The sequence below is a fragment of the Halichoerus grypus genome, chromosome 8 (genome assembly GCF_964656455.1).
Source record: "Halichoerus grypus chromosome 8, mHalGry1.hap1.1, whole genome shotgun sequence".
Taxonomy (NCBI): Eukaryota; Metazoa; Chordata; class Mammalia; order Carnivora; family Phocidae; genus Halichoerus; species Halichoerus grypus.
In genome coordinates, this window is record NC_135719.1 from 45599264 (window position 1) to 45625680 (window position 26417).

A 26417-nucleotide genomic window follows, 5' to 3' on the forward strand; every position below is an offset into this window, starting at 1 on the left:
TCAGTCGTTAAGCGTCTGCCTTCAGCTCAGGTCATGATCCCAGGATCCTGGGATCGAGCCCCGCATCGGGCTCCCTGCTCTCCGGGAAGTCTGCTTCTCCCTCTCCCACTCCCCCTGCTTGTGTTCCCTCTCTCACTGTGTGTGTGTCTCTCTCACTGTGTGTGTGTCTCTCTCTCTGTGAATGAAAGAAAGAAAGAAAGGAAGGAAGGAAGAAAGAAAGAAAGAAGAAAGAAAGAAAGAGAAATAGGGAGAGAGAGAAAGAAAGAAAAAGGAAATGTTACGAACAATTCTGTCAATAAATTTTACAACTCAGATGAAATAGATAAATTCCTTGAAAGACAAACTACCAAAGCTCACTTAAGAAGAAATAAATAGAATAATCCTGTTATCAGTTAAAGAAAAATTGTAGTTTAAAATCTTTCCATAGACAGAACTCCAGGCCCAACTGGCTTCATTTGTGAATTCCACCTAAAATATAAGGAAGAAATAATACCAAACCTAAAAAACATCCAGAAAATTGAAGAGGAAGGAGGGAATACTTCTCAATTCGTTCTACAAGGCCGGCACTGTCCTGATACCAAAACCAAAGGCATTCTAAGAAAACTACAGACCAAATCTCTCATGAATATAGACACAAAAAAAAAATTTTTTAATTATTTATTTATTTATTCATTTGAGAGAGAGAGAGAGAGAGACAGAGCACAAGCAGGGGGAGAGGCGGAGGGAGAAGGAGAAGCAGACTCCCCCCCCCGAGGTGGGAGCCCAATGCGGGACTCGATCCCTGGACCTGAGCCGAAGGCAGACGCTCAACCATCTGAGCCACCCAGGCGCCCTAGACACAAAAATTCTTAACATTTCTGTAAACGAAAGGCAACAATACACAAAAAGTATAATGCATCATGACCAAGTGGTATTTTTATGAGAAAAACAAAACTGGTTTACCAGTTGAAAATGAATTAATGTTAAAAAAAACCTTTATATAAGATTCTATCTTTTAATGTAGAATATATGTTCTCATTTTCTTATTCTTTATACACTCATGTTAACACTTTTCTTCATTTGCAAGAAGAATAAAATCTTCCTCAAAGAAAAAATGTAATAATTACATGAAAGCAGTATGAGAAATGTAATGAAGGGAGGAGTGATACAGGGAGGGAGAGTGTGATTGATTCCTCGGTGGCAGGAATTTTGAGGTTACTTAGTCTTTAAATTTCAATGTTTTCTTTTATAAAATGGGGACACTAATACTCTCCCATCAGGTTGAAGGAAGAATAAAGTGCATAAATGTTAGGTACTTGGTATGCTTGTACCTAGTAACAAAGTCAACATACGTTAGTTCCCTTTTCCTTTCAAAATCTATAAAAAGTATTTCTCATATAAAAGAAAAAGGCAAATTGCAGAACTGGTCTTCTCATTTAGAAAAGAGATTGCCCCAAATCCAACATGACAGCAGCAACTAGGTCAAAACAAAAAGATAAATGATGTCAATTCAAGAAGCATCTATGTTTTGGGGCGCCTGGGTGGCTCAGTCGTTAAGCATCTCCCTTCAGCTCAGGTCATGATCCCAGGGTCCTGGGATCAAGCCCTGCATTGGGCTCCCTGCTCAGTGGGAAGCCTGCTTCTCCTCTCCCACTCCCCCTGCTTGTGTTCCCTCTCTCGCTGTCTCTCTCTGTGAAATAAATAGATAAAATCTTTAAAAAATAAATAAATAAAACAAATAATGATAATTCATTAAAAAAAAAAGCATCTATGTTTTGTTTCACATTTTATTGTAATAAAATACAGAAACTATATTTAACATAGCTTATTAAAACATATTCAGATTCCACCTGTACATTAACCTAAGACATGAGGAATATATTAAATAGTATTTTAAAAATCAAATTCCTCACCATCATCTTAATTTCATTCAATTCCAAATAGGAACTTTTGCTTTTCAGAGTTCTGAGCAATGAAATGCAAATCTCCTTTAGCAATAACAATCAAACTCCACCCACATTTCTGTGGGAGACCTTAGGGTTCTTCAAAAGAATAATGTCCCAAGAAAGGAAAAATGCATTTGAGAAAACAGTCAATAACTGGAATAAATAAATAAATGCATCCATCATACCCTGCAAGCCACATAAAGCACTACAGCTTACATTTACTCTACGGCTGCTATCTTCAAAAACAGCTTTAACCAAGGCAAAAATTTGAAGTAAAAAAATTGTAGGGAATACCTGAAAAGTTGCTACTAGGATACACTTACTAGAATCAAGCATTCAAACAGCTTTTACTCATTACAAAACATCTTTTACTCATTGAGCATCTAATTTCAAAAAAGCTGCACACACCCTTATCTTCTAATGATAGATCTTGAATACTCAAAATCTAAGATCAATTATTTATTTTTTAGGACCAGAATCTCCTGTTATTTACATTTTCTCCCTTTAAATGCCCACTCTTTAATTAGTGTAAAAATTAAGACAATTTAAAATTGTGTTACTCTACACTTCTCACATTTCTTTCACATCATTTTGACTCCCATAAGAACAACTTGGCGAGAAGATATTTCATCTTATAAAGAAGACAGTTGAAGGTCTGAGAGATGAAGTGATTTGCCCATGATCACACATAACTGGAAAGCAGTGAAGCTAGAATTAGAACCCTAATCATAACCCAACTCACTTTCTACTTTATCACAATGCTCCAGGCAATTTTTGGAGAGAAAGGAGACACAAATCAAGTCACTAAAGTCTCTATGTAAATGGCAGCTAAATCAATTATCTGGAGGTGAAAGAGGTTAAAAATTATTGGTTACAAGAGATACAGATTCAAATTTGCCAACTATCTCCAATCTTTTCACTATTTCAACATTCTCTTTTTAAAGAAAGGAATGCTTAATAATTGCTGTATTGCTTTCTATGATAGAAAGCTCTGAACATGGGCAATTAAATCAATAAAATATGACTAAGCATATTTCGTCTCATTATAAAAGTCTAACAGAAACCTCAGAGCACTAGGACACAACCAAAGCAGACACTGTGACTGCTCCAATATCCATTCCACAACTCTAAGTGGCAGCAACAAGGAAAACTGACTTCAGCTCAAGGGTGGGCTTGTCCCCATCCTCACTGCCAGAAATTCAGAAATGAGGAGGAATCATGCCAATGACACATGAAGACAAGTTCTCTGGTAGCTTCTGGTTAAGTTTGTCCTTTCTGTCCAGAGGAAGCTGTGGGGTGTCCCACTGGATGGGGGGGGGCACCAAACACAGGGCACTCTGATTGGGTGGAGGCCAGTGGCTCGGGTGATAAAGAATTCACCCAAGGCAGAACAAAGGAGATGAAAGGTTACTGAATTCAAGGGAGCAGCAGGCAGGGCAGCAACAGAGAGCTTGTCTGTGACGAGGCAGTGGTAAGGGGCCACAGTTATAGGGCAGAGTGAGGGAGTGTGGGGACATATGGAATTTTCCCTTTGTTTTGTAAACTTGGGAACTGTGCCTGGCTGTACTGGTCAGTTAGGGCCTATAGTTATTTTGAGGTGGGTCGCTTAATGAGCCTGTTTGCAATGCCTGTTAGCATTTAGCTCAGTGGTCACTGTGGGCCCTTTGCTCAAACTTGTTGCCTAAAAGCAGCCTCTACAGATGCCAGCCTTTTCTTCCTTGTAGAACATATGGTTCCTTCCTGGCAACCATCATACAACTACAGAGAAAGTCTTGCCTTGGCATAAAGCCAGTATTATGGAGCCTAAAGAATCTGAGTTCTCCATGTCTTCAGTAAGGTAGTGATGAACTAATCCTGAAGACTACTGTCCTTTAAGACTTCCAGTTATGCTAAGCCAAAAAACTTAGTTGTGTAAGGCTGTTTGAAATGGGCCTTTGATACTCACAGCCGAAACAAGCCTAACTGAAACAGACACTGAGATAATACATCTAGCTGATGAATTACAAAAGGTGCCTAAGAACTAAAATGAGCTCCTGAATTTTTAAAAAGATTTAAGAACACTTATTCTATTAGCAGGTAATTTAGATGCAGTAATATAAAATATAGAATTTTCAAAAAGAAATGGAACTCTATGCTTATTTTTATAATTAAAATTTTTACAATTAATTTTTAATTAATAAAAAGTTTAATAAAATCAATAATTTTATAATTAACATTTTCTCTGACTTGGATATTCCTGGAAGATTTGGAGGGAGGCAGAGTCCATGAGGGGGAGAGGTGTCATTATTTTGCACTGTATGCCCAACAGCTACAACTAAATTGAGGAGGTGTTTGGGAAGCTGCAACAAAAATCATTGTTAATGGTTCAGGATCAGTCTTGGGAAATATTAAACCAACTACTGATTTCAGTCTTGGGTCTGACATTCATTTTTATGAAAAATTTCTGGATGCCAAAACACAGAAAATGCTTATTAATTCTAAGTGCTACTAAAAGGAATAAGTCTACAAAAACACTGTTAAAAAGAAAACCACAGGCCCAAAATGGCATCACTTGGGCAAGGCAAGTAACCAAACCAGGCTTTTAACACCTAACCTAACTGCAGTTTCAACCTCCCAAAGAAATGTAAGTCTTAACCTGTCCATCAGGAATTTTTTTTTTTTTTTAGAAAGATTTTTTATTTATTTATTTGACAGAGAGAGACACAGCGAGAGAGGCAACACAAGCAGGGAGAGTGGAAGAGGAGAAGCAGGCTTCCTGCGGAGCAGGGAGCCCGATGCAGGACTCGATCCCAGGACCCTGGGATCACGACCTGAGCTGAAGGCAGATGCTTAACGACTGAGCCACCCAGGCGCCCCCATCAGGAATTTTTTGATAAGCACCATCAGGTAATCTGTCACATGAGCCCTCTCCATCCCCTAAAGAAAGATGAGGAAATCCACCTAATAATACCCCTTGCCCTTCTACCTGAGGGAAGATGAACTTGCCTGGAACAATCCTTTCTTTTCTTCCACTAATAACCTTCTTGTCCCACCCTCCTTCCTATAAAAAACTTCCAGTTTGTACAGACCCTCGGAGCTCCCCTCTACTTGCTAGATGAGATGTTGCCCAATTCATAAATCCCTTAATAAAGCCAATTAGATCTTCAAATTTACTCAGCCAGATTTTGTTCTTTGACAATATTAAACAGGGATACACTTAAATTCTAAACTACATGGCAATTTCTGCTGTTCTACAACACCAGGTACCTTCTACTATGTCTCTGTTTATGATATTCTCTCTCTCCTTGGGATGTTCTTCACCCCTTCAACTGGCTAAAATGATTCTTGCTCTAACCACCACTTGGCTCTCCCTTACCATGGCTTCCCAAGAAAGGGAATCAAAACAGTACACTAGAAAAAATAAACACAGAGGAAGGCAGTAATGGAGGAACTGGAGAACAAAAGGGATATATATTTTTATTAAAAAGTCCTTACCTATAAGTAGTTACTTTAAATATAAACAGTTTAGTTCTTCAATTAAAAAGCAGAGATTGGGGGTGGCTGGGTGGCACAGTCATTTAAGTGTCTGCCTTAGGCTCAGGTCATGATCCCAGGGTAACACTGAACCCGACATCGGGTTCCCTGCTCAACGGAGAGTCTGCTTCTCCCTCTCCCTCTGCTGCTCACCCTGCTTGTGTATGCACTCCCCCCACCCCGGTCAAATAAATAAATGAATAAAATCTTAAAAAAAAAAAAAAAAAACAGAGATAGGTAGAAAGGATTTTAAAAGATGACTGAACTATGCTGTCTATAAGAGACCCATTCTGGATCCAAAGATTCAAAGAGGCTAAAAGCAAAAAAATGAACAAAGACATTCCTTACAAACGGTAACCAAGAGAGAGCTAAAGTGGTTATATTTATATCAGACAAAATAAGATTTAATTTTTTTTAATTTATTTGAGAGAAAGAATGCAAGCAAGAGAGCACTAGTAGGGAGAGGGGCAGTGGAGAGGGGGAGAGGGAGAGAGAGAATCCCAAGCAGACTCCAGGCTGAGCACAGAGCCCCACTCAGAGCTCCATCTCCCGACCGGGAGATCATGACCTGAGCTGAAACCAAGAGTTGGATACTTAACTGACTGAGTTACCAAGGCACCCCAGACAAAATAGACTTTAAGTCAAAAATAGTTATGAGACAAAGGATGACATTATACATCAATAAAAGGTAAATCCAGCATGAAAATATATCAAATATAAACATATGCACCTAACAACAGATCCTCAAAATATATAAAGCAAAAACTGACAGAACTGATGGGAGAAGCATTCTATAGTAATAGCTGGATACTTCAATATCCCACTTTCAGTAGAAAAACCAGGCAGGTAATCAGCAAGGAAATAGAAGACTTAAGCAACAGTATAAGCTAACTAGACCTAGCAGATATATACAGAACATTCCACTCAACAGCAAAACAGGGCATTCTGGAATATTCTTCTAGAGTCCACATGAACATTTTATTTTTTTTAAGATTTTATTTATTTGACACAGAGAGAGAGCACAAGTAGGGGGAGCGTCAGGCAGAGGGAGAGGGAGAAGCAGTCTCCCTGCTGAGCAGAGTGCTGGATGAGGGGCTCAATCCCAGGACTCTGGGATCATGACCTGAGCCGAAAGCAAACGCTTAACCGACTGAGTCACCCAGGCGCCCCACATATGAACACTTTCAAGATAAACCATAGGTAAGGCTACATACAAAAATAAGTCTCAATAAATTTAAAAGACTGAAATCATACAAAGTATATTCTCTGAACACAACAGAATAAAATTAGAACTTAATAACAGAAGGAAAACTGGAGAACTATAGATATGTGGAAATTAAACAACAAACTCTTAAACAGACTCGGACAACTAATTTATATTTATTGCAAATATCTACAGTAAAAAAAAAAGTTTTCAAGTCATTAATCTAACTTTACACCTTAAGGAACTAGAAAAAGAAGAGCAAACTAGTGAAAGAAAGGAAATAATAAAGATTAGAGTCCAGGTAAATTAAACAGAGAACAGAAAGACAACAAAGAGAATCAATGAAACCAAAAGTTGGTAGTTGAAAAGATAAAAATGACAAACTTTTAGCTAGACTAAGAAAATAACGGAGAAGACTCAAACTACTAAAATTAGAAATGAACGTGGGACACTACTGACCTCAAAGAAATAAAAAGGATCATAAAAGAATACTATGAACAACTGAATGCCAACAGATTAGATAACCTAGATGAAATGGACAAATTCCTAAAAGACATGATCTGCTGATCCATAACAAGAGACTGAATGAGTAATTAAAAACCTCCCAACAAAGAATTAACACCAATCCTTTTCAAACTCTAGCAAAAAAAACTGAAGGAACACTTCCTAACTCATTTTAAGACACAAACATTGCCTTGATACCAAAGCCAGACAAAGATACCACAAGAAAACTATCGATGAATATCCCTTTTAAACAGAAATGCAAAAATCTTCAACAAAATACTAGTAAACTTAATCCAGCAGCACATTAAAAAGAGTATATGCTTTGAGCAAGTAGTATTTATTCCAAGATTGCAAAGGTAGTGCAACATATGAAAATAAATCAATGTAATACACCCTATTAATATAATGAAGGGGGGGAAACATGATCATCTCAATTAATGGAAAGAAGGCATGACAAAATCCAACACCCTTTCACAATTAAAAAAAAAAAATGCTCAGCAAACTAGGGGGAAAAAAAAAGAGCTTTCTCCGTAAGATCAAGAACAAGATAAGGATGCTCACTTTCACCACTATTACTCAAACACTGTACCAGAAATTCCAGCCAGAGCAATGAGGCAGGGCAAAATATATAAAAGGCATCCAAATTGGAAAGAAAGAAGTAAAACTACATACACAGAAAATCCTAAAGACTCTACAAGAAAAATTATCAGAGCTAATAAAATTCAGTAAAGTTGTAGAGTATAAGATCAACACATAAAAATCAGTTGTATTTCTACACATTAGCAAAGAACAATCTGAAAAGGAAATTAAGAAAACAATGTCACTTGCAATAGCATCAAAAAGAATAAAACACTTAGGAAGAAATTTAACCAAGGAAGTACAAGACATGTACAATGCAAGGGACAAAAGACTGCTGAAAGAAATTAAAGAAGACCTAAATCAATGGAAAGATATCCATCACATGTTCATAGGCTGGAAGACTTAAAACTGTGGTGATAAAATGTTCCAGAAATAGATAGTGGCAATGGCTGCACTTAAAAATCTTAAATTTTATGTTATGCAAATTTTACCACAAGACTCAGAAATGACACAAATATTAGAATTAGCATATGAGGATATGAAAATAGTCATTATAACCGCATTCCACATGTAAAAACTTAAGTAAGGACATGGAAGATTTTTTTTAAATGGAAATGTTAGACAGGAAAAGTAGAAGGACTTCATCACAAGCAGAGCTACATTTTTTAAATGTTAAAGGAAATTCTTTAGCCAGAAGGAAAATCCACATAAAAATACAGATCTACATAAAAGAAGAAGAACACCAGAAATGATCATTTCAAGGGTAAATATTTAAGATTTTGTTTTATTATTTAAATCTCTCTAAAAGAAAAAAATAATAACAATGTAATGAGGTTTTAAAACATGTAAAAGTAAATGGATCAAAACAATGGCATAAAGGCTAAGGAAAGAGAATGAAAGTATACTTTTGCATGGTTCATAATACTATACATAAAATGACATTATCTTTGAAAGCAGTGAAATGAAAGATGTATACTATAAACGTTTATATACTATAAACCTAAGCAACCACTAAAATAACCAAACATGCAGTTACAGCGAATAAGGCAATTGATGTGATAAAACAGAATCACAGAAAATACTCAACTAAGCCAAAAGAAGACAGAAAAAAGAAGGAACAAAGAATAGGACAAATGCAAAACAAATAACAAGATGACAGACTCAAACACAACTACATTAATAATCACATCAAGCATACAGGCATACGTCTTATTGTGCTTCACTTTATTGCACTTCACAGATAACTGTTTTTTACAAAGTGAAGGTTTGTGGCAACACTGTGTTGAGCAAGTCCATCAGTGCCATTTTCCCAACAGCATTAGCTCACTTCATGTGTCAGTGTCACATTTTGGTAATTCTCACAATATTTCAAACTTTTTTATTATTATTCTATTTGTTATGGTGATCTGTGAAGAGTGATTACAACACTGAAAGCTCAGATGATGGTTACCAAGTTCAGCAATCAAGTATTTTTAAATTAAGGTATGTTTATTGTTCTTTTAGACATAATGCTATTGCACACTTAACAGAGTATACAGTATAAACATAACTTTTATACACACTGGGAAACCAAAAAATTCATGTGACACACTTTATTGCAATACTCACTTTATTGCAGTGGTCTGGTACTGAACCCACACTATCTCCAAAGTATGCCTGTATATGGTCTATAGACTCTATTTATTTAAAAGATAGATACTATCAGGCTGGATAAAAAAGCATGATCCAACTAGAAGCTGCCTATAAGAAACACTTTAAATATGAAGACACAGGGGCGCCTGGGTGGCTCAGTCGGTTAAGCGTCCGACTCTTGATTTCAGCTCAGGTCATGATCTCGGGGTCCTGGGATTGAGCCCCGCATTGGGGTCCCTGCTCAGCAGGGAATCTGCTTGTCTCCCTCTCCCTCTGCCCTCCCCCTGCTTGTGTGCTCTCTCTCTTACATAAATAAATAAATCTTTAAAAAAATAATACAAATTTAAAAATTGGGTCTTTTCAGGCGCCTGGGTGGCTCAGTTGAGCATCTGTCTTCGGCTCAGGTCATGATCCCAAAGTCCTGGGATCGAGCCCAGTGTCAGGTTCCCTGCTCAGCAAGGGAGTCTGCTTCTCCCTCTCCCTCTGTCCCTGCTCATGTGTGCTCTCTCTCTCTCTCTCTTTCTCTCACTCACTCTCTCAAATAAGTAAAGTCTTAAAAAATAACAAAAATTAAAAAATGAGAAGACATGAGACATTTCACCAAAGAGAATACAGATGGCAAAAATAGTATGTTCAACGTCATTAGCCATCAAGGAAATGCAAATTAAAACCACAAAGAGGGGGTGCGTGGGTGGCACAGTCAGGTTAAGCGTCTGCCTTCAGCTCAGGTCATGATCCCAGAGTCCTGGCATCAAGTCCTGCATCGGGCTCCCTGCTCCTTAGGAGGCCTGCTTCTCGCTCTCCCTCTGCCTGCTACTTCTCCTGCTTGTGCTCTCTCTCTGTGTCAAATAAATAAATAAAATCTTTAAAAATAAAAAAATAAAATAAAATAAAACCGTAAAGAGAGGGGCGCCTGGGTGGCTCAGTCGTTAAGCGGCTGCCTTCGGCTTCGGTCATGACCCCAGAGTCCCAGGATCAAGCCCCGCATCAGGCTCCCTGCTCAGAAGGGAATCTGTTTCTCCCTCTGCCCCTCACCCTGCTTCTGCTCACTCTCTCTCTCTCTCAAATAAATAAAAAATCTTTTAAAAAAATAAAATAAAAATAAATAAAACCATAAAGAGATACCTCTACACACCTATTAGAACACCTAAAGTAAAAAATAGTGACAATATCAAATGCCAAGGAAAAGAGAGAAACTAGGCCTCTCAAATAATGCTGATGGGAATCTAAAATGGTATATACCACTCTGGAAAATGGATTGGCAGCCTCTTAAAATATACTTTACACTTTCTTAAATACATTTACCATAATACCCAGCAATTCATACTCCTAGACATTTATCCCAGAGAAATGAAGTCTCATGTCTTGCACACAAATGTTGATAAGAGCTGTTATCTGTAATAGCCAAAACTGGAAACTGCCCAAATGTCCAACAATTGGTGAAGATTTAAAAAACTCTGGTACACACAGACCTGTACCTCTGAAACCAATAATACATTATATGTTAATAAAAAACAAAACAGAACAAAACAAACTCTGGTACATCCATACCATGGGATATTGTCCAGCAACAAAAAGGAATTACTGATACATGCGACAACTTGGATGAATTCCAAGGGAATTACGCTAAAAAAAAAAAAAGGCAGTCTCAAAGGTTACATATGTTTTTATTCCATTTATTTATCATCTGGAAATGACAAAGTTCAAAAATGGCATACAGATTAGTGTTTGCCAGAGGTTAGAGGGATGGATGGGACTATAGGATGGATGGATGGGGATAGCACAAGGTTCTTTTGGTAATAGAACAGTTCTGTATCTCAGTTGTGATGTTGATTATACTAATCTACACATCTGATAAAACTTGAAAGAACTGGGGTGCCTGGGTGGCTCAGTCGTTGGGCATCTGCCTTCGGCTCAGGTCATGATAAGGGCATTGGGCTCTTGCTCGGCGGGAAGCCTGCTTCTCCCTCTCCCATTCCCCCTGCTTGTGTTCCCTCTCTCACTGTGTCTCTCTCTGTCAAATAAATAAATAAAATCTTTGAAAAAAAAAAAACTTCAAAGAACTATATACACACACAAATGAGCACATGTAAAACTGGTGAAACCTGAACAAGATCTGTGGGTTGTACCAATGCCAATTTCTTGGTTTTGATATTGTACTATAGTTACCTAAGATGTTACCATTGGGGGAAATTGGATGAAGGGTATGTGGGACCTCTCCATACTAACTTTGGAACCTCCTATGAATCTGTAATGACTTCAAAATAAAAAAATTTTTTACAATACAATCTTGACCTACACACACACACACGTGGCATAAAAGTATACTCAGGCAAACCAAAGTCTTAATGAGATCTCAGACTTCCAATCTCCTAACCCCTCTCCCTAAGCAACTACTTCTTTTCTTGTGTATCCTTCCAGAGAAGTTTATGAACATAGAAGCATAAATGTGTTTATTAATGTGTGCATATGTATTTGCATATACACCCACAAATACACACTTGACTTTTTTCACAACTTACTTTTTTACAGTAATGTCAGCATATCATACTGTCCTGCAACTTATTTTTTTCACCCAATAATATGTGTTAGAGATGAACTCATGCAAAAGTACTCCTTTTTTCTTTCTTTTTATGGCTGTGTGACATTCCACTGTATGGTTGTACAATCATTTATTTAACCCATATTAAGAATTACTTAGGGCTTCTGGCACTATAATAAACAAAGATAAATCTTTAAAATTACTGAGTCAGAAAGTATGAACACTTATAATTTTAATAAGTCCTCCAAAGAAACTGCACAAATTTACATTCCTGCCTAGAGTGTATGAGTGATTCTATATATCCTTGCTATTGTTGTGTATCAAACTTTTTAACCTTTATCAATCTAACAGTGAAAAATGCTCTGCTGTTGTTTAAATTTGTTATTACTAACATAATATGTTATTACTAAAATTTAGTACTATGTAAGACCATAAGGTGCTGAGAATAAGTGATGTACCCAAGAAAATTTTGCTATGGGGAATTATAACCAATGAAGAAATAAAAAAAGATTGGGGGCACCCGGCTGGTTCAGTCAGTGGAGCGTGTTACTCTTGATCTCGCGGTTGTAGGTTCAAGCCCCACGTTGAGTGTAAAGATTACTTAAAAATAAAATCTTAAGGGGCGCCTGGGTAGCTCAGTCGTTAAGTGTCTGCCTTTGGCTCAGGTCATGATCCCAGGGTCCCGGTATTGAGCCTGCATCAGGCTCCCTGCTTGGCGGGAAGCCTGCTTCTCCCTCTCCCACTCCCCCTGCTTGTGTTCCTGCTCTCGCTCTCTCTCTCTGTCAAATAAATAAAATCTTTAAAAAAAAAATCTTAAAAAAAAAAAAGATAGGAGTTGGAAAAGTCCTTAGAGAATAAGAATAGCTTGTTGAAATGCTATTCAATACATCCTTTAAAACCATAATGAGAAACTGTCCACTCTATTTTCATTTCAATTGTTAAAAACATCTTCATTATGTACCAATATTTCCCTTCCTCTAACTTTCATTCATTGTTCCTAGTTCTGTCCTCTGGGGATATAAAAGATGTTTAATCCTTTTCCAGGTCCCATTCCTTCATGCTTTTCACAGAATCACAGACTTAAATCAGGAACAATATTAAAGATCACTCAATTACCCAATTTGAAAAAGCATTACCATATACCCCACTAAAGTCTTTTTTTTTTCCAGGCTGAATAATTCAAATATTTCAATTATTTTGCAAATATCTGTTTCAAGACACTGCTTCCTTCTGATTACTCTCCTCTGAATACACTGTCTATCAAAAAGCAGCAAACAGAATGGAGAACAGTCAGCTAAATGCAGAGTAGAAAAGGATAATCAACTGTGTTTTAAACAACCTGCTTCAAAATATTTAAGTATTAAATATTTTGAGTATGAGCCTTTGGGCAGTTATAATAAACTTTTGACTCATCAACTTCAGACAAATAAGGAGACCCAGCCAGGCACACACCTACTTAAAAACAACAACAACAACAAACCACCTGTTAGCCTCCCAAGTCTCCAACCCTGTAATTGTGCAGATTAAAAAAAAAATCAATTACAAGGCTTTGTTTGTCCCTAGCAAATACATACATGTCAAATATAAAATTATTATAATAAATATTTTCTTAGACACAGTCTGTCTTTCCAATTATTAAAAATAAAGGGAGAGGACAGAGGGAGGATCCTGATTCTGTCACATAACATACTAGCACTCCCTCACAGTTTGTAATGGATAAACATTTTAAATAGGACATGGGGGAAGACAGCACCTTGAGGGACACCACTAAGAATGAACTGCAGTTTAATTTTAACATCAGCCCATTAATCAATCACAAATCCACCTATCTATGCAATTATTCAGACTACATTTCTCTAACTTGTCTATAAAGATATCATAAAAGGCTGTCAAATGCTATCTGTATAACCTTGGGGGTCCCTTCCCTCATTTGTAAAACACCACTAAATGAGACAATCTATGTAAAGCATTTAACCCAGTACCCAGAACAAAATTAAAAATCCAATAAATGTAGCTGTAATTCTAGATATACTACGGCCAGAGTATCTTCTGTTGTACCTACCAGGTTACTTACCCTATAAGAAAAGAAATGAGGCCAGAATGACATGACTTGCTCTCTGGGAACCCATGCTGGCTCTTAGTGATCAGCACCTTCTTTTTTAAGTACCAACAACACACATGTTAAAAAATCTGAGCATTTGGTTCAGGAATGACACCTATCTCATCAGTTTATTACTATTATCTGCAACCTTTACTTATTTTCCAACATTGTATATACTTCAGCAGCTAAAACACTCTTTTACATACAATAGGTGGCTCAAAAAAATTTTTTTTGTTTTCTTTTTAAAATCAGGATGTATTTCTTAGTTTTGATAAGAGTATCATGGTTATATAAGATATCAGTTAGGGAAAGCTGAGTGAACAGTATATGGGAATTCTCTGTACTATCATTACAATTCTCCTAAAAATACATAAGTTTTCCAAAATTAAACATTTTTAAAAAATTAAGATGATCTTTCTCACCTCTGATAAATTCATTCTTAAAATACCTCAAATATTACCAACCACTATTATGTACAAATTCTTTAGCAGCCTTTACAGCCTGATTAATCTGGAATAGAAGGTGTGAATTCCAGCAAACAGGAACGTTCATAATACCCCTACTTATCCTGGGCCACACAGAGTTAGTATTCAGTAAACAACAGTCATCCCCAAATTTTATTTTTGGAAACAAGAGCCTTAAAAAAATCTACCCAAAAGCAAGTATCCTTATGCCTAAAGCATTAAAGCTCTGTAGAATCCAATTAAAACCTCTGACTCTTATTGCTCAAATCACTTAATTAGGAGTAACATTCAAGTCAAGCACAAAATCTTTGATGTATGAGACCAATTACTACTATATAGTACCATTAGCATGGAAATCATTTTAAAAATATGTTTATATCATGGATGATTGGTTTCTGAATTAGGTAAATAAGAATTTAGGAAAATGATAAAATTTTATTTGTAATTATTTAAGCTCAAACTTTCAATGTTAAGCAACAAAGTCATGAAAATTCTGCTAAAACTTTAACTGTCAAGCAGAGAAATCCTAAAATACCTAAGAATAAAGTGTCTTTCCTCTAGATACCTCCAAATAGATTTTATACTTTAAAGAGTTTCTTTCAGGTATCAACTGTCTAATTTTCAGAAACTTGGCTTTCCTTTTTGGAACAGTACTACAGAATTAGTACTATAAACAGAAGTGCTACTGTCAAAGAATCGATCCAATAATAAAAAGAGCTAAGGCCACTTGTCTTATAGAAAATTACTGCCAAATACTGCCAGACCCTGCTTTTTCTTCCTTCTGGGCTAGTAGCCAGATACTAATCATTTTTAGACCCTTTCTAATTTTTAGTACACAATTTAGTGCACAATACCACATCTGAACTAGACAGTATTTTAATGAATGTTCTCCATAATTTGTCTAACGTTTTGGCATATAAATACACACATACACACATACATGATCTACCATACCTCTGGAAGTATTTCTATAAGAAACTGATTAACAGTGGTTGCCACTCAGGCAACTGTTTGGGTCCCGGAGTTTTATATGTTTTTGTAAAAAATATTCAAAAAAATTAATTTATCCATTAAAAGAAAACATTAATTCCAGTTAAAATATTTTACCTTACAAGATAATGTATAAGGGATTCTCTTAAAGATATTTTTAAAATATTTTAATATGTAATTGTTTTAAAAACAATTTACAATGTTCAACTTCACTTATAATAAAAAAAAACACAAATTAAAGAAAGATCATTTTTGCTTACCAAATTAGAAAAGCTGAATATTGGCATATAAATTGGCAGGACCCTTCTAGAAAGCAAAATGGCAATACCTAATTTTTTTTAAGGTCTTGCCTTTGGCTGAACATTTTTATTCCTATCCTAAGAAAGTAAGTATGGAGAATGAACTTATGCAAAGATTTTCTTCTATGTTATCAGCAGAGGAAAAAAAATGTTTAATAATTGGGAATGGTTAAATCACTATATATCCATTCAGCAGAACTGTGCTACTTTAATAAAGTTAGATTTTGAAACAATTTTAATGAAGTAGAAAAGTCTTCATGATATAATGCTTGGTGGGGTAACAAACAGTATACATATGAATAAATATATTCATGTATTAATGGGAGGAGGAAGAATGTATACCAAAATGATAGTAATGCTTTATTTGGGCTGAGCTTATTTTGCCTTTCTCCAAGTTTTTAAAAGAGTACCTAGAACTCTATTTTATATAAAGAATTATATATAGAGACAGTTATATATATAACTCTATTTATATACAATATAAATATATAAAACATGAACACACACCTTTATTCTTAAGTTTATAATATTGCAAAACTGATGTAGTATTTAAACAGTTGAAATACTAAATCAAAACCTTCTAATTAATAACATTTAGGGAAACCAATGAAGAGTAACCCAAGTTACTTTTACTATGTATCATTAAGATCATTCCTACCATGCAATAAGCACTACCATACAATACAATAAGCACTACCATACAATACAATAAGCACTACCAGCTAGCTCATTTTTAAATCAAAACAATAAAAAAAGAAAACCTCAGACTACTATATCGGTACACAAATGGAAAAAAAATTATCCCATCAGACAGGGTTAATAATGTAATTATGAGATAAAATTATAAGAATACTTATTAGGATAAATAATATCCCTGGAAGAAAGAACGGCTTAAACTAACATATAACATCTAAATTAATAAATATAACCAAGCTTATCCTTTAAATGCACTGAGTCTGCTACTGGGAAAAACAAGAGTTATTGATGAATAGGTAAATTATCATTTCTCAGACATTAATCTGTATGTTTCAAATGTAGCTGGAGCATACCCCTAAAGATTATTTCCACCACTAGTGCCCACTTAAATCACAAGTTCACTATTACTCTTGGCACCCTTCAGTGGGTTACCAATGCCTTAAGCCCAAATTCCTTCCGTTGGTTTTAAGACTCAACTGTGTTTTCATATTGCTGTTATTAAGAATAATGCCCTGGTGGGCGCCTGGGTGGCTCAGTCGTTAAGCGTCTGCCTTCGGCTCAGGTCATGGTCCCAGGGTCCTGGGATCGAGCCCCGCATCTGGCTCCCCGCTCGGCCAGAAGCCTGCTTCTCCCTCTCCCACTCCCCCTGCTTGTGTTCCCTTTCTCTCTGTGTCTCTCTCTGTCAAATAAATAAATAAAATCTTAAAAATAATAATAATAATAAAGAATAATGCCCTGGCCAAAAAAAAAAAAGACTCATGGATGGTCCTTGCTTTCACTCGCTACTCCTTCCTTCTCACTTGCTTTCTACACCTGAACCCAGTAGTTTGCAAGAAAGTGTGATCCTTGAACCAGCAACATTTCCATCACCTGTAAGCATGTTAGAACTCCAAATTCATGAGCCCCACTCCTACCGGGAGATTCATATACACATTATAGCTTGAAAACCACTGCTCCAGCCTTCCTGAATCGCCTGCAGATCCCCAAATCTGCCCTGCTCTCTCTCTGCAAATGTAGTTGCCTACCTACAGTGTTCTTTTACCTCATTCCCTCTGAGGTGTCCTATCCACCTTGTTTCCTACTCATCTTTCAAGTCTTAGCTTAGAAATCACTTCAAAAGAAAACTGTAAACTTTCCCAGAATTAGAAAAATATTACTCAAGATTTCTTCTATTATTGTAGCTCTCATTTGCATTCTTCACCAACTAAAGCCATTTCTAGAATTACTTAAGGCCATCAAAGAAAGCCTTTGCTTGACATACCCCAAACATCACTAACACATGACAAAAATAAAAAACAGATTCACAGCTTCTCCACCTGTGCTATGAATGTATTGGTATAACTGATTTCAAAGTGTATAGAATGTTAGAAAAAATATAATGTACAGTAGAACCAAATGTCAGAAAAAAATGACTTTTATTGTTGAAAAATTAAAGAAAAATAGCCAACCAGTTCTGAAATTCACATCTTGAAATTAATTTGAACTTTCTCTTTCCTGCGCATATTTCTCCCATTTTCTAGAGGAGGGAGAGCAAATAATGAGGAATATGGCTTTAAAAAAAAAAAAAAAAAAAAAGGCAATCCCAGATGAAAGAGAAATGTGTAAAGCCTGGATAAAGCCATACTTTATGTCAGATAAAAGAAAAAAGTATGGACTAGAAACGGTTCTCCAGGGACACCTGGGTGGCTCACTCAGTTGAGAGGCTGCCTTCGGCTCAGGATGTTGTCCCAGGGTCCTGGGATCAGCAGGGAGTCTGCTTCTCCCACTGCCCCTCCCCTGCTTATGCTCACTCTCACCCTCTCTCAAATAAATAAATAAAATCTTAAAAAAAAAAAAAAAAAAGAAACAGTTCTCCAACATTTTTAATAAGTTTGAGATAATCTCACAGTACATGATTAGTTACTAATTTATCTTCAATCATTTAATGATCATCTAGCATGTGCTAAAAACCATGTGGTATTAAGAATTATGTGTCTCTCTCTCTATATATATATTTATGTGGAGATGAAGTTAACTCCTAGTTATTTAGCCAAGAAATTAATCTTTTTTAAGATCTTATTTATTTTTGAGAGAGAGAAAAAAACAAACGAGTGGGGGGAGGGGCACAGGGAGAAGCAGACTCCCCTCTGGGCAAGCCTGATGCAAAACTCAATCCCAGAACCCTGGGATCATGACCTGAGCCAAAATCAAGAGTTGGATGCTCAACTGATTGAGCCACTAGGTACCCCAAGAAAGTAATCTTTATGTGCACCAAAAGACAGGTACAAAGTTGTTCACAGCAGCTTTGTTCCTAAGAGTTAAAACTGGAAATGGCCCAATGTATCAACAGAACAGAAAAACATATGTACTCAAACAATGGAATACTACACTACAATGAAAAAGAATGAATTACTGTTACCTTAAAAAAATACGGATGAATCTTACAGACAAAATGCTGAGCAAAGGAAACCAGGCTGATTCCATTTGTATGAAGTTTAGGAAAATAAAACTAATCTGTTGCGACAGAAGTCTGAAGAGTGGTTACTTCAGGGAAAGACTGACTCCGGGGAAATACTGACTAGGAGAGAACGTGAGGAAGGTTTCTAAGGTCCTAGAAGTGTTCTAGATCTTGATCTGGTTGGTGACTACATGTTTACACATGTAGAAATACATTGAGCAGTTTATAATTTCTGTACTTTACAATATAGGATATTTTTGAAGTCCCATAAATTTTTTAGAAAATGGAAGAGAAAGTTCCTATTCCTCTAAGCCAGCCAGGAAAAAAGGAAGAAAGGAAAAAAGGAAGGAGGAAACGTTAAATCAAATAATTTCCAAATTCCTGCTTTAAAGTTCAATTGTTTTATTCAACAAAAATTTGAGCACCTACTCTGTAATAGGTACTGTTCTGGGTGCAGGTATATAGGACTGAATAAAATGGGTAAAAATCCCTGCCCTCATGGATCTTATATTATACTAGGAGTGGAAAGACAATATAGATATGTTGGGATAGCTGAAAGAACAAAATAAAGAAACAAAGCAGGGAAGAGAAATAGGAAGAGTATGCGTGGAAGGGCTGCTATGATTCTAAACAACAGAGCCAGTAAAGGCCTCATAGAAGGGGTAATATTTTAATTAAGACTTGAAGGAAGTAAGGGAGGGAGACATGTATGTGTGGAAGAACATGCTCCAGGTCTTCTGAAGCAGAGAGAAGGCTACTGTGACTATAGGGAAGTGAGCAAAACAAAATAAAATAGCCAGAGTTTCAGTGAGTTTAATTAAGAGTTTTACTCCAACTCCTTATTTAAAGATTAACTTAGGGGCACCTGGGTGGCTCAGTCAGTTAAACATGTGACTCCTGATTTCTGCTCAGGTCAAGATCTCAGTCATGCGATTGAGTCCTGTGTCATGCTCCATGTCCAGCATGAAGCCTGCTTAAAATGCTCTCTCTCCCTCTGCCCCTCTCCCCCACCCCTCGTGCTTTCTCTAAAAAAAAAAAAAAAAATTTTTTTTTTTTTTAACTTAAATTGGGATGCCTGGCTGGCTTAGTCAGTACAGCTCTTGACTCTTGATCTTGAGATTGTAAATTCAAGCCTCACCTTGGGTGTAGAGATTACTTAAAAATAAAAATCGTAAAAAAAAAAAAGATTAACTTAAGTCAAATCTTTTCTACAGAGAAACTTCTGTAACCACTAGCTCAGTCCACCCTTATCTAATCTTCTGAGTTCCTACAGCTGTACCACTCATGGCATCTTTACATATTACCTTGCAATTAAACATACACTGACTCCCACTCCCAAATAAACCAAGCCTCTTCAGGATAGTGACTAGATTTTATGCTTTTTTGTATCTCTATTAGTTGGCTTATGGATAGCACTTAAGTGGTTACGAGTGAGGCTGATGCTAATAACAACTTCATCAGGCATAAGATTAGGTAACTGTGGATAGATTTTTAAAAAGAAAAAAAGGAAGGAAAGAAACCAAGACGAGGGAACTATGTGAGTAAAGGCACTGAGGCGTCTCCATGTGTCATGATCCAAAGTCTGGATTTTCTCTGAGCCATGTCCTTAAGACTCTGAGATCCTCAACATCACTTTTCTAAAAGCCATTCCAGGCTTTTTTTTTTTTTTTTCGTTGGGGGGCGGGCAGGACCAGGTACCTGGTATTCCTTTCAAATAATGGTTTTATAATACCAATGTGCATAACTAGCTTAACAAAGAAAATCTTAACCAATTAGCCACATGATCTTGAGCAAGTCATTCAATTACTCTTGCATGTGTCAGCTCCCTCACATGCTAAAATAGAGAGTTGGATTAAATGATCTCCGTCCAAACAATCTCAAATTCTCTAACTTTTTTGAAAAAACTGAATGAATAAACATTACAACCTAACGTCTTCAATTTGTAAAATGAATAAAATATCTATTAACAATTTTAATACACTGAATAAGCAGTCATATTCAGAAAACAGTATAGTACTTGGAAAAGCATAGAACCAAGAGTACAACAGACCTGAATCTAGTTACAGCCTGTTGCTTAGTAGATAATGACCCTGAGCAAGTTATTAAACCTTCAGCCAATAAACAGACAATATAAAGACACACACAGGTTGGCAACAATCATGTCCCATACAAAAAGCAGCCAAGGTAAAAATATCTACCAATCACTGATATCCAAGATCTGAAATACCCAAATTAGTTTATAACTCTACCAGCAATTTTAGTTATAGGAACTAGTTGTTGCCTCAAAATCTGCAAGTTTAACAGAGTAACCCTTAACTCCTATAGTGCTGGGGAGTCTTACTTCTTAAATAACGAGGATAAGAACTATAGACCTGGGTGGCTCAGATGGTTAAGCGTCTGCCTTCAGCTCAGGTCATGATCCCACGATCCTGGGATCAAGCCCGGCATCCGGCTCCCTGCTCAGCGGGGAGCCTGCTTCTCCCTCTCCTTCTCCTGCTCCCCCTGCTCTCTTGCTCTGTCAAATAAATAAATAAATAAATAAAATCTTAAAAAAAAAACAAACAGAACTATAGATCTAATATCAGTTTGTGGTCATAGGTGTAAGGTTAAAGTATCATATTCTATTAATAAGAGAAAGCCCAAAATTTTAGAAAAATAGGACAAGACTGAGATTTGGGCTTAACTCAGACATTATGAAGATATCAATCTTGGCACTGAGGGTTCAAACCTGTAATAAGACCCAACTGTGTAAAATAAGCAATCGAGGTTCAAAAAGTAGTAAGACAAATATAAACCTAGTTTTGAGTCAAGGAGGAGCCAGTGACAGACATAAATAATTACAGCATACTAGCAAACGTAAGAGAATGAATGAACAAGACAGAGAGAGTGAATAACCCAGTGGGGTAAGGAAGAGGGAGGACCAGAGGATACAGAAGACTTAAAAAGCAGACGGTGCTTTTTTTTGTATCTTGAAAACTCAGTAGACTTTGTCAGCAAGACAGGAGAAAGAAAGGCATTCTAAGCAGTGGGGAGAATATATGAGAAGGCTCTGAGTCAGGAAACAGTATAACTCTTCCAGTGAATTAACTGGATTAGTACAGTTGGAGCTTCAGATTTACGGTGGGGGAAATGCAGGAGATGAGCCAGATGATGAAGGGCCTTGTAATGATAAAGAGTTAGAACTAAATATGTACTGTAGGTAAAGGAGAAGTATGGATTTTAAGAAAGAAGCTTTGAATAGATTTGCATTTTAGAAAAGTCACCTTGGCAGGAGTGTAAAGGATGGATTAAAGGGAGTCAACCACTAGTAACCTCATTCTACAACCCAAAGTTAAATAAGGACATTACATCATCACATACTCAACCAGAAATCAGAAATGAAAATAATAATGCTTAAAGCAAATAAAGTTAAATCATCAAAAGAAAATCGTTTATCTTCATGAATGTATATTGTGGAATTAAATATTTCCTATATATCCTAAAAAGGAAGAGGTTTCTAAAATTAGGTATCATAAGTGAAAATTACATGGAACTAGTTGTATCCTGAGAACCAGCTACTCTTCAGACATCTATCCCTTTTTGTAGACATAATACGCTGACATGCAACATCAAAATGCAATAGAATCCTTGGAATCGGAGCTTACACTGATTACTGACAGGGACTTCTCTTTAATTTTATATATATGGAAACTGAGGCCCTAAGAGTCTAAGAAATTACCCAAGGCCATATGTCAGTAGGACAGTGAAGACTGGAATCCATGTCTTATGATTTCCTTTCTAGAAATTGCTGTAGTACATCATGTTTATAATTCTAGAATTTTGAATGATAATCCAAAACACACTCTGGTAGTACCATTTTCATTATAGTAATAATGAAATATAAATAGTAAAACTAAATTATAGTAATAATGAACCATAAAATTATTTTTATGTTTCATATGCCTCAGAAGAAAAACAAATCTAGTAGATGTATCCATACATCTGACAAAAAGAAATCTCTTCCTGAAATCTGTGTATCAATAAGAACACCTCCACCCCCAACACAGAGACAAAAGGTGTTCTTGTCTAAGGAGTTGAAAAACTTCCCTTCTCAAACTTGGAAATAATTAAATTTGAAAAAGGAAAGGCCTTAGATTAATTTATCTTTATATAATTAAACATCCAACATCTTTAACATGTTTTAACATTTTACTTAGGTCTCAATATTCTTATTCTGTTGTGCTCCCCACCCCCTATAATATTAGATTCTTGAAATACATTTTTTCCTTCATTAGTACACACAGTGGAAGTGGCAACACTGACAAAATGCCTTATAAATACTGTACATTTCACAAATTTGCATAGTGACCAAAATGTTTTAATTTTTAAACTTCTCTAATTTGCACTTACGTCCACTCACGGAAATAGATTCAAATAATATAAAAGCATAAAATTAATAGCGCTCTTCCATGCCTCTACAACCCTCTCTTAAAGAATCCCCCAAGTACTCGTAAGTTTGATGTGTATCCTTACAGACTTTTTAATGCTTATATAACAAAAGGTGCTAATCCTCAGAGTCAATATATATTTAACACCCAAACTGTACTGATCATAATTTAATCTTTAATAATTCAGAAGGTAGATCATTACCTGATTTGGTTTCCAGTTATCACAACAGACATCAATTATATTATTATTCAGGGTTTATAAAAAAAAAAAAGTGAGCTGAACCCCAAGTACCCTGTTTCTTCATTATCAGCATCTCAATTATTTTATGTATTTATTTTATTTGCTTTCTCTCGATATAGGTTACATGTGAGCTGGAATCACTGTACCTCCAGTGCTGTGACACCTACCAGATAATAAAATATTTGTTGACTGATCAGTATGTTTACTTAGAAATCATGAAAGCTGCTTTTTTAAAAAGTTACCGAAATTTGCTTAATTTATCATTTGTCTTTCAAAAATAGTGAGGAAAACAAAGGTCTGTTTAGGGTTTTTTGGCTGTAGTTCTAACCAAATATCTGCTCAATTGATCAATTTTGAAATTTTGATCAATTTGAAAGTCAATCAGTCAAAAACAAAAAAAAATAAAAAACTTAAGCTCCTCAATGGGTTAAATATTGCTATGTAGGATCCCCTTGCATTTTTTTTTAATGATTGCAATACTCAAGGATTAAGTACATTAACCCTAATCTTTCTGGTTCTAAGATCAAAAGAAATCTCAATCTTAAAAAACTGTTACTAAGAAAAAGACTAAGGCAGGCAAAATTCTTTGCTTTGGCATAGTCAAATGTGTGTTTACCCAAAATGACAGAATTACTGTTAATATGGGCTCCACTGCCTGCCACATCAGACTTCATTTACAGGCCTCTCTGATGAAGTAGCTATCTATGCAGACTTCCCAAGCCATACATCTTTTTAAAAACCATACACACGGGTCATTTTATTTAAATTTCACCAAAGTCTGGGCTAGTTACCAAGAACTCTGCATTAGAGTCAAGACTAACTCAACCTTTACAAAAAAACTGTTTAGCAGGATTCTCTAAAAGAGCTGCTAGTCATCCTTACAGGTCTCAAATGACGCTTCTGCAGAGCTCTAGCTTTGGGACTTCAAATTCCGATACATTATTTGGAGACTGAAGTTCACGTTATCCCTCTCCACGAACGTTTTTCAAAGGACAGAGAGAAGCCCGAACACACCTCCCATCACTACTTCACTCTGCCCAACACTCAGGCAAGACTTCAGGACAGATCTAATAATGCAGGATCAGCAAAGCAGACTACCTAGGAAAGCGAAGCCAAAACCACACAGCCTTCCCTATCTTCAGCGGCTGGCACGCTTAACCTCAGGACACTCGCCTCCCAAAGAACCTAGAGTCTATATACCCACCTAAGGTGCTGCCACTCTCTCGATCCCAGAGCAGCGAGACCAGCAAGCCCCCACAGGGATCCCGGAGCAGGGAAAAGAAAACTGCAGAACAACCCCAAGATTTCTCCAACTAAGAAACAACGCGGATCAACGCTCCCACTGAGCACCGAATAAATCTCACGTAGAAAGAGACCTGTTCCAGGATGCTGACCAGCCACAGACTGTCTACTGGGCTGGCTCCGGATGCCCCTAGAGCCCCCTCCTGCCCCGAGCCGACCCAGTAGTGCCTGCTGAGCCGCGCCCTCCATTCGAGATCTGCCGGAGACCCGCCAACTCGCCCTGTCGCCCCCTTAAAGACTGGAGACCATGCCAAGTTACCGCCCCCCTCTGGGCAAAGCAGAAACCCCAGTAAAGACGCCGGTCTCCGCCGAACACCCTTCCGCCCCCAGCAGCCCACCAAGGCGGCCCGGCCCCTGCAGGGCGCAGACACATCGCCCTCTCGCCCGGAGACCCGGATAAACAGAGCCCCCTTCCCCGAACCCTAATACGCTGCTTTGTCACCCAGGGATGCGAAACACTCCCGCTCAAAGGACCCCCAACACCCCAATGATCTGCCCCTTCAGAGATTCAGGACCTGCTAAGCTGAATTCTCTGCCCCCAAAGAGCCTGCGACCACGGTAAGAGGACCCCTTGTTCCGGAACCCCGCTACGTCTCCTCGAGGAACCCCAGGACCCTGACAAATCTCCCTTGACCCTGAAGTGGGACCCTGTGCGCCACCACCCACCCCCACGCCAAGCTGGAAGAGCCCCAGTAAACCGCCCCCTCGCCTCAGGAGCCCCGGCACCCGCCACACCGCCCCTGGGCGCCCGCACTCGGGTCCCACCCCACCGCCTCCTGCCCCCCGCACTCCCGAGCCCCACCAAGCCTCGCGCCCACCAGGCAGCGCCGCGCAGCCCGCGGAGCCGCCCCCGTCGGGAGCCAGCCCGCCCCGGCTGCTCCGAGTCCCGGCTCCCCGACCGGTCCGCAGCCGGGACGCGCTCTAGGCTTACTTACCTGGGAGCGCCGGAGGGCGAGCGGACCGAGGAGCCCTGAGGAAAAGAAGGCGGCGGCAGGGAAGGGGCGGCCCAGGCCTGCGACTGCGGCAGCTCTAACCTCTCCGCGAGGAAGCGCTTGTGTGAAGAGAGCCCTCCCGCTTCGCGCGCAGCCGGGAGACCGAGCTACAGTCGTGCCCGCCGCTCTTCCCGCGAGATCCCAGCCACGGCGAGGGGCGGCCGCGGAGGCTCGAGTGACAGCCCGGAGAGCCTGTCGGCGGCTGCGCAGGAGGCGGGACTCGGAGCCCATTGCGACCAGTTGTAAAATAGAAAGGGTGATTCGTCCCGCCCACCGCTTCTCCCCTCCCCCGCCCCTCACAATTAACTAGGGGCAGAAGTAGCAGTGACCTTAAATAGTCAGAGGCGGTGGCGGATCGCGGCGAGGTGTCTCGGGTGGGGAGGCTGGGCTTGTGTCTGTCGGGTTCTGGTCAGCCTCCGTAGACACACCTGGTTCAGGGAAGAAGCGGGTCTTCACACTGGTGTAGGCTGAGGCGCCGTTACCCTTGGTTACAGCGCGGCCCGAAGTGCACAGAAGGTTCGCACCTTCCTGGTTGAAGGCGCACCCTCCTGGGGTTACCCGGGTGTAAA

The 26417-nt window shown here is 38.1% G+C and overlaps 1 protein-coding gene across 2 annotated transcripts in view; it reads right to left on the reverse strand.

Moving 5' to 3' along the window:
- GLCE (glucuronic acid epimerase) overlaps positions 1 to 26010 on the reverse strand; it is a 112102-nt gene extending 86092 nt beyond the window's left edge. The window contains exon 1 of one of the 2 annotated variants that reach the window (XM_078079154.1): positions 25792 to 26010. The gene's annotated coding sequence lies outside the window, so the exon portion shown is untranslated. The remainder of the gene's footprint in view (positions 1 to 25791) is intronic. The other variant, XM_078079155.1, reaches the window with a different exon arrangement.
- Positions 26011 to 26417: the final 407 nt, after the last annotated feature.